The 9,694-nt window shown below is 43.4% G+C and overlaps 1 pseudogene; it reads right to left on the reverse strand.

The window, feature by feature from the left end:
• Nucleotides 1-8,854: 8,854 nt before the first annotated feature.
• LOC111744272 lies at nucleotides 8,855-8,973 on the reverse strand (annotated as a pseudogene).
• Nucleotides 8,974-9,694: the final 721 nt, after the last annotated feature.

The raw sequence follows: 9,694 nt of genomic DNA on the forward strand, positions 1-9,694 counted from the left end.
GCAGACTGCCAGGAAGGTGTGGAGGTTCCTGACATCCCGGGCACGAACACATTCACATCTGGGCACAACACCCTCCCACTCATATATGGAAAACCGAGCACCCCTCACCATCTTCCCACATTTCCACAACCTAGCCAGAGTCCCGAATAGGGCTCCCTTTAGCTTCTCTCCCCCTCAGTCCTCAAACAGAAGCCCCGAAGACGTGAGGTTAAAAAGTCCCGTCACCACTCTGCTGTGGAATGGAGAATGCTGTAGGTTACACAACTTGGTGGTGGACACACAAACACGAAAGCTCACAAGCTCGCGTGTTCGTATACAATTTTCCCAGGCTCGCTGAAACGTGCACATAAATATGCAGACACTACAGACACAACCTGCAAAAATAACTACAAAGACCTTGTACACACACTGAGCAGATAAATGCAGACGCATGCGCGTGCACATGAGCAATCACCCTACCCGAGATGTCTGCATTACATATTTATTGTCTATCCTTGTGTCTCTTTGTATGTCCTGCTCCAAACAAAATCATATGTGCGCAGCACCCATTTTGTATGTATTTTTATATGGATACTGACTTGACCTTTCCCTCCCACCCCCCATACCAGAGGCTCCCTAACCTCTTGATCCAATGCTTCAGAATAAGACAGAAACTGGCCACTTTCACCCTTGCCCCTGGGAAGACAAATATCCTAAACCTTAGTAGAGGGAAATATCTAAGGTCATGGCTCTTCCGGTCCATGATGGAGGCAGGATGTGGGCTTGGTGAGAGGCTGGGAAAGGGAGATATGGGAGGATCATCTAGGAGGAGCAGCCACCACTTTTGTGGTGGCTCATCTCCCCTAGCCTGTCAAGGTTCTAGAGCTGACTGTGGCATGTTATGTGGATGAGGTGGGCCATCTCTGAGAAAACTAAAAGGAAATTCTTTCTCAGCTAAGGTCCCACAGGAGGGAAGGAAGAAAGAATGGCTGCTACTCAGGCCTGTTGACTAAAGCAGAACAAGGAAAGGAACTGAGGCTCTGGTGGGGACTGGGGATCCTGAAACAGCACTTCAACGAACCCACAGTTTCCTTCCTACCTGAACGTTTTGTGCCATGGGCTTTGCTTGCCAAAAGGAAAATGAGTGGGAGGGAAATTCCAGTGGCCACTCATGATGGGGACAGGGTTAGCCAGCTTGGGCCTCTAAGCTGAGCTGGATGCTGGCAGGTTCCAGGGCTTGGGGTGTAGGGGTGTCTCTCTCAGCATATTTGGGACCCACCCACCTTATAACTGAAAATCTGTTCCCCAATCTGTCTCTGGCACATCCTCCATCCCCCACCTCCACCAAATGGCAATGTGTCAGAGGAACTCAGGCCCTTGCCTTAATGATGTGCACATCTGGGTCCTTAAGTTGTGCCAGTTCCTGTTGGACTTCAACTCCAGAATCCAGACGAGAGAAAAAAGGAGTAAATCAAGGCCAGAGTGGATATGAGGCCTGGACTCTCTGCTTTTCTCTTCCCAAATTAGAGCTGAGGAATTCGGAATTTAGTGAGTTTGCAGTAAAGTCTCCCAAGTTGCTAGGCAACGTCCCTCTGCAGCCTGTGCTGCCTCTGGGCCCTCTTCCTGCTGGTCAGAGCCGGAGTGGGGGGTATCTTTACAACAAGCCTCCCCCCAAACTCCCACACAGGCAGCACAGCCCTTCCCTCTTCCTAAAAGACACCTTTGTGTGGGGAGAGGGTGTCTCTGAACACTGGCGGGCCTATGGGAGAAACAGATACAGTGACTGTCAGTTCCATTCGCAAAACAGCCATTTCAGCAACAGCCCACTTGAGGCGCCTACGCAGAACTGGCCACAGAGCTTGCCCTGGGGGATGGGCAGGCTCCGAGGTGAGGAAAAGGTAGACAGAGAGGAAGGCAGAGACAGGAATGAAAAGACAGACATCCACAAACTCAAATATGCAGAGGCATGAGCAGCAACACGTACTGCCTCATTTAAATGGCACATACAGGTAGACCTGGAAGTTCGCACGCACACACACATACACATACACACACATTCATTGTGGGCATGTTGCTACACATGGACATCTAAAGACACACACAGCAATGGACCTCTCCTCCATCACGCATCTGGGACACATACTTTCCCTAGTAAGGGGTTCTTCTTCTGGACATGGGGGCCAGGCTTTGTCAGCAAGATGGGCTGAGTGAAACTCTGAGCCTCTGATTCTCAAATGGATGTGCTAGGAAAAGGGACAGGGAGCAGAGCAGAATACCTGGATCTGGCTGCTCTGAGGAACAGGCTGCCTCATTCTATGAGGCTCTGGACCTTGGCAGAGCAGTGCGTGATGACACTCCCCACAGAGGACTGCTTGGTCTAGGGCCTGGATGCCAAGGTCAGCTTTTGGAACATTACCTATTAACCGGCTGGGCTTGGGTCTGTCATTACCCTCCTTGACCCTCGGAATCTCGAAAACTCTCAGCCCCCACAGATATTGAAGGAAAAAGACTACAGACCTGGAAGGGAAATGAGCTTCTGAAGGGCCAGGTCAGAGAGGGAGCTGGGCATGTGGGTGGGTGGACTGGATCCAGCAGGGAGCACCGAAGAGGAGGAAATTGACTAGAAGCCCAGGTGGGCAGAGGAGGAGGTGGTTAGACAAAAGAGAGGATAAAAGATGGATTAGTGGGAAGCTTCTGAGGTCCAATACAGATCTTTCTCGCCACAGATGGAGGGGATTTGGAGAGAGTTGGTCCTTGTAAGCAGAGAGAAAAGCTACTACACATGGCAAGCTATTTGCCAATACTTGTGGCTTCCCTTGGGAGTAGGCATGTTCTGAACATAACATCCCAGCTCAAGCCCACAGAGGGACTCCATGATCAGAAGAGGCTTGTGCCTTTGGGCAAGCTCATCTGGGGGCTTCTTAGGTTAGGATTTTACCCATTTAAGTGAAAGGGGTGGAGGTAGCAGAAAATTCTGTTTTCTGTGCAAACATTTCAGCTTTTGCTATAGTAGTATTTTTAGCAACTTGGTTGGCAGAGGAGGAACCCGGGCACATTTTTAAAGGGGCCTCTGCCAGACTGGAGGCCTCCTCTCACCCTCACCCAGATGTCATAAGGGAGAGGGGGAGAAGTACACCGCTCGATGTGTGCCTTCAAATATAAAATCGGACTTGCTGGACATTAGGTGACTAATAACTCATCTTCACTAACAGTCCTTATTAGTCATCATCGGCATCATTATCGTTAGCAGTATTATTCAGAAGAGTAAATATTTCTGAACTTCTGCTCTATGCAGGGTGCTGCTAGGGTCACAATATGAAAGCTTAATATAATATACTTGGTAAGATGGAAGAAGGAACTCACACTTCCGAGCAACTACGGGGTACCATGTGCTGTGCAAGTCTTATTGTATAGGTGATTTCATGTAACTCTTACAATGACCCTATGAGGTGGCATCACCTCTGCTATTTTACAGATGAGGAAGCGAAGGCTTCTAGGGATTAGTAACTTGCCCAAGGCTACAGAGTCATTAAATGGAAGAGTCCAGATTAAAACTCAAAGCAGAATAATAACCTTATCCCAAAACTGAATAGTGCTTTACAAAGTGCTTCCATGTCCATGATTTAATTTGGTGCTCTTGAGAACTGTGCGTGGGGCATTAATATTTTAATTTATTTATTTTTATTCATTTTCATTTTTCAATGATAGTTGACATTCGATATTATTTTATATTGGTTTCAGGTGTATAGCATAGTGGTTAGACATTTATATAATTTGCAGAGTGATCTCCCCCGATAAGTCTAGTACCCATCTGACACCATACATAGTTATTATAATATTATTGACTATATTTCCTATGCTGTACTTTACATCCCTGTGACTATTTTGTAACTTCCAAGCTGCGCTTCTTAATTCCTTCAACTTTTCACCCAGCCTTCCAACCTTCCTCCCATCTGGCAACCATCAGTTTGTTCTCCGTACCTATGAATCTGTTTCCGTTTTGTTTGTTCATTTATTTCGTTATTTAAATTCCACGTATGAGTGAAATCATATAGTATTTGTCTTTCTCTGTCTGACTTATTTCACTTAACATAGGGGTATTTTTAATCCCTTTCCTGGGGAGGAAACAAGGCCTAGAGAGGTTAAGTGACTTGTGACTTGTCCAATTAGACCTCCAGTGAATCGCAAAATTAGGGCTAAAATGTAGGAGTTCTGACTTTGAATTCTGTGTGTTTTCACCTCTAACTGCTGTGTACTACTCTCAGCCTTGCACTAGGGGGTAGATAGAATGGGTTACAGTGGTTACAAATCAGACATAGTCTCTTCTCTCTTGGATCTTATAGTTTAATGATAGAAGCACATATGTGTGTGTGTGTGTGTGTGTGTGTGTGTGTGTGTGTATGTATGAGATATATTTATATCTCCTAAAGTGATAAATGATAGATCCAAATGAATGACGCAGACGGTAAACCTGGGAGTTGAGGTGTGGGAGAAATGATTGAGAATTTAGATGATCAAGGAAGGCTTCCTAAATGAAGATGGTTTGGAGGAAGAATAGGATACAGAAGTGGAGAGGACTGGGAATGGGCAGAGAGATATTTCAAGCGAGGGCAAGTGTTGTAAGCCAGGCACTGAATTTAGTGTCACTGTTAGGTTATACTACCCCAGTTCAGAAAGGCCTCGAGGACTGCAATCCCAGTCTCCTTCCCCTCACACAGCATTTTATGTCTAAAGTTCAACACTCTGACTTTATCTATAGTGACATATTGGAGCCTGCCAGGACCTCCAGGTACACACCAGATGTGTGCTCATGTTTGCTGCACAGTCTTGCTGTTCTGTGGAGCTCCAACACACACCGACCCCTTGCTCCTCCTACTGGTGTGTCAGGTGTCTGCTTCCTCCCCCTCCATCTCCTTTTTCTCGGTGTCTCAGCGTTGGTCAATGTCCTGGATGTGGTCTGCAACTCGTTTCTCATTGCCTCAGAAAGTGGTACTTGTTCTGTACCACACATCCTGCCTGTGAACAATGGACCAACACTATCACTTTTATAACAAGGTAACAACCCTTTTGTTCATATTTTAATAAGAAATTCTAATACAAACCTAATAACTACCTCAATTTCGGTCCAGACAAATGCTTGTTGTAATTGTTTTTTATAAAAAGAGTTGCATGAGGTATAATTCTTATCTGATTCCTTAGTCCATTTTAAGACCCTTTCTCCTTCTGTGGTTCATCCAGACAGTAAGATAAAAGAAATTCCTGGTTCCACCAGCAATGTATATCAAATGGAGTTTAGGCCATTCTCCCCATCAGTGCATGAGATGGAGACCCTCTTAAAATCATCCAGAATGAATGTCTCTTGGAGCATGTCAGTGTGGGGGTCAGTATTCCACCCCACACTCCTCCAGGTTGACATTTTAATCTGAGAGCGTGGAATAGTGGTTTTGATCTGGATTCACCGGCCATGGCTGACATTCATTTGACATCTAGCAATTATTGCTGTGTATTAATACTTTTTTAACCTTTTTTTAAAGAAAAATTTAAACACATGCAAATGAAATAAGGTAGTATATGAACTCCACTGTATCCATCACCCACATTCAATAATTCTCAGCTCATCACCAAATTTATTTAATCTGTATTCCTAATGATTCCCCCATTATCATTTTATTTATAAATATTTAAGTATGTGTCTCTGAAATATAAGGGCTCTTTAATACTTATTTTTAGAGCATATGTTTATTAGACTGGCATGGCAACTCTATAAAGAAAGAGATTAGAGCTTTTAAAATTATTATTACTTTCAAGTATACAGTGCATTGGTTAGACACTTACATAGTTTATAAAACAATCCCCCTCATTGCTCCTTCTCTCCTCTGGTTTTCCACCCAGCCAATATATTAATGCTAACTGCATTCCCTAAGCCATGCTCCCCATCCCTGTGACCAACTATCAACTAGCGTCCTTCTTTAACGCTTCACCCCATACTCCCAGCCCCGCAAGAGCTTTTTTATTTATTTATTTATTTTAACATCGTAGCCTTAGCTCAATGTTGGGGACATGGTAGATACTAAATAAATGTTTTTTGAATGATGGGCTTAATAAGGGAGTAAATAAACAATATTGTTAAGAGGGAGCAAGAGGTAAAGAAAAGTGCATATTTCTGTGGTCAGGCTTGATCTAATTGGCAGGGGCCATAATTCTGTTACAGGCCCAGGTACGTCTTCAGCAAGAACTCAGTAGGTGGGCCTTAAATGGGGAGGTAAGTCCTCGCCCCTCTGAGATTTAGTCAGGGCTTCCATTCTGAAGAGCTGAGACATATAGACACATATTTATATGTTTATAGACATATGAGGTGACCCTGCTTCATGGGAACAGTATGAGAGATAGAATATGACAGAGCCTGAGAGCCTGGGAAGGATCTATGCCTATAAACCATTTTATCTCATTTAATGTTTCTATTTCTGTTTTATTATTTCCTTCCTTTACCTTGGTTAAGCATTTCAACTTTATCTTAGGCTATGCAAGGGGACTTTTAAGAAAGAGTTTTATACTCGGTCTTAGACAAGGGAGCCCAAGGTAGAACAGCCAGCTTGGTGCCAACAGTCATTAGTGAGGCATCTCAACAGGAAGCTGGCTTTCGGAGGATCAGAGTCAAAGTCGTGGTGTTGTCGCTCTGTCTCACTTGGAGTCTCTCTTTCCATTGATGATCTTGGAAGGCTTTATTTTTATTTTAAAAAGTGGGAAGTTTCTTTCATTGGGGTGGTCCGACAGTTGATTTTAATTCTTTTGTAGTTTATATGTTAATGACTTCTGCCTAGCAGGTCAAACCAGCAGCATGTTGGGTGGATGAGACTAGCCTGCCACTGCCATTTATAAGGAATTGAGAGCCCATCACTTTCTTTAAACCAAGACAGATTGGCCATCTGGCTAGAGATTGTGTTACCAACCATCATCTTCTTCTGAATTTTCATATTACCTTCTGTGAAGACGGTAAACATTGGTATAGAAATGTCTCTTACCTTTGGACTTCAAAAGGAAGGAGACCTTGACATAATTGTCCTAGCAGTTTGTCATCCAATATGGCCACGATATAGGTGAACAGATATTAGAACTCAGCTATTGTAGGGCATGGGTGGCAAGACAAAGCTTCCTCAAGGGCACCACTCGACATGAAAGACATGTCACACATCCTTGGGACTAGATCATGACACAGGAATTTGGTCAGTTGGTCAAATGTCCTTGAGTAGTTCTACCCAGATTAACCCTGACTCTAGCCCTGGGAAATAATGTTTGTTTTGTTTGACTGTTTTTTATTTTTTCATCAGACTGAGGCACTGGAAAGTCAAGGGTTAATAACTACAGGCTTTTGTTATTCTGTCATTTGGGTGGAGCATTTAAGTTTAAGGAGGTAAGTACTGATAGTTATTTAGGTTGATATACTTTTGTTATTTCTGCTTTGCCTGTCGTGGGATTGTGTGTTGGAGTGGGGTGAGGGTGGGGAGTGCTGAACATGAGCTGTTTTTGGATTGGATTGTTAGTTGAAATGTTCCTGCTGCTTAGAGAGCATGCTAGGTAAAACCGCTCTGTCCTTTTGACCCTGAAGGCTTAAGGTTTTTAAATAGTCTTTCTATAGGTGATAAGTGTTCACATATACCTAGGAGACAAAGATCAGTACAGTAGACATAATCCTATGTAGTAGGTGTTCTTCAAAAGTGAAAGAATATAAAGCTTGGTCCCTAAAGAAGAGAGAGCGCTTTCTGTTCTGCTGGGAACAGGATGGTTGAGCTGGGCCACTTTACGATTTGCTAAACATGTGTCAGTTCATAACAACAAGAAAATTCCACATTTGGGATATTACGTGAGGATGTGTAGATCTTATAACCATCATGGTAAACACTGCTGGTTACCTACGCCAAGATCCATGCATTCCCTCTTCTTGCTTGCTAACAGAACTGTCCTTTTGTTGGGACAGTCATGAGTCCAGACTTGACAATGCTTCATAATCAGTCTAAGCCTGTTTCTACTTTTTCAGCTTTTATGACAGCTAGGGCCAGTCACAAGACCCAGATGTGGCCAATGAGATATAAGCAGATTTCTGCTGAGAAATCTTCCAGGAAATCTTTTGCTTTCCAGATAGGAAGAGGCAGACACAGCTGGCACCACCAGTCCCCCTTATTTCTGCCTTGAATACAGACTTGATAGCTGCATCAGCTATCTCTTGACGCGAAGCAACAGCAAATGCTAAAATTGTGAGGAGAAAACTTTTATGTATTTAAGCCATTATCATTCAGGCTTTCTATAAGAATTACACAAATAGATTCCTAATATGCCAAAATAATACAAGAGATGTTCGAGTGTATCAGATCGACATACCTATCATTTTGACAAGTTGGGCACTGCACATACAGATTATTTTCCTGGATTCTTTGATGACAAACCTTGAGAATTCTGAGTTGGAACAGTTGATAATTCGGACGTGAGTTTATGCTATCTCGTGCAGTTTGCCTTCCTAATTACTTGTTCTAGATTGGCTCTGTTGAATTGAAGGAACCATGGTAGGATTCTAAATGACCATTTATAGTTCCTGTAGTCACGCTCAAAGCCTTTGTCCCCTCTTCTCTCTCAGCATTTCTATCGCATCAACCTCTCCCAGTTGTCCCATGTCTGCTGTGTGGGCTTGCTATAATTAGACTTACTGACGATTAAGAAAAATTCCTTTAAGATAGAGATGAGAACTCAGAGAGAGAGGAGGACTGGATGGGTTTGGGCATTTTATCTCTAGCCAGATGGCTGGTCTATATCGGTTTTTATATATTTTTATTATTATTATTTTTTTATTTATATATATTTTTTTATTATTTATTATTACTTATGCCGACAGCACCTGGTCTTCCTAGGTGGTCTGCCATCCAAGTACTAACCAGGCCCGACCCTGCTTAGCTTCCGAGATCAGATGCGATCGGGGTTGGTCAGGGTGGCATGGCCGTAGACCATGGACCGTGGCTCCACTGGGGCACAAACCCAGGACCTTCTGTGTGTAAAGCAGACGTGCTAACCGCTACATTATGGAACCACGTCCTCTACTGGTTTTTAAAAAGTGATAGGTGGTAGTAGATCTTCGATTTTTTAATAAATGGCAGCGACAGTCTGGTCTTAACAGGTCATTGGTTTAGCTCGGTAGGCAGAGGTCATTAACACATAAATTTATTCAAGGGAACTGGGATTAACCAGATCAGACCACCCAATGAAAAAACATCCCACTTCTTTTAATAAAAATAAAAACCCTCCTAGGTTAGCACTGGAAGGATAGAGATTCCAGGCAGAGTGGATCTTCATCCAGAATCTCTTGTTTGTACAGCCTTTAGAGCTCTTTCAGCCTGTGGCTTCCCTCCTTCACCACTCCTGCAGACCACACTCATCACCCGTATGCAGTTGCCCACCTACTTGTGCTGATATTCTGAAGGGTTAATTAGATATCTTCAAGATAAAGATTTTCTGCCAGTTCTTTGGCTAAAGTAGGCTTGTCTCCTTTAAAATGGGCATTACTTTTAACCAGTACATGGGAAATGCTTGTACCTCTAAGGAGAAAACTCTGAAACACTGGGAGGACACTTATTATCATACATTATCATTATTGTAAACCAGTACATATATACAAGGACTTCTGAATTTCCCTTAAATTAGAACTTTTTGTAAGTCTAGAAGATCTAAA

The sequence above is a fragment of the Pteropus vampyrus genome, unplaced genomic scaffold (assembly GCF_000151845.1).
Source record: "Pteropus vampyrus isolate Shadow unplaced genomic scaffold, Pvam_2.0 Scaffold130, whole genome shotgun sequence".
NCBI classification, from domain to species: Eukaryota; Metazoa; Chordata; class Mammalia; order Chiroptera; family Pteropodidae; genus Pteropus; species Pteropus vampyrus.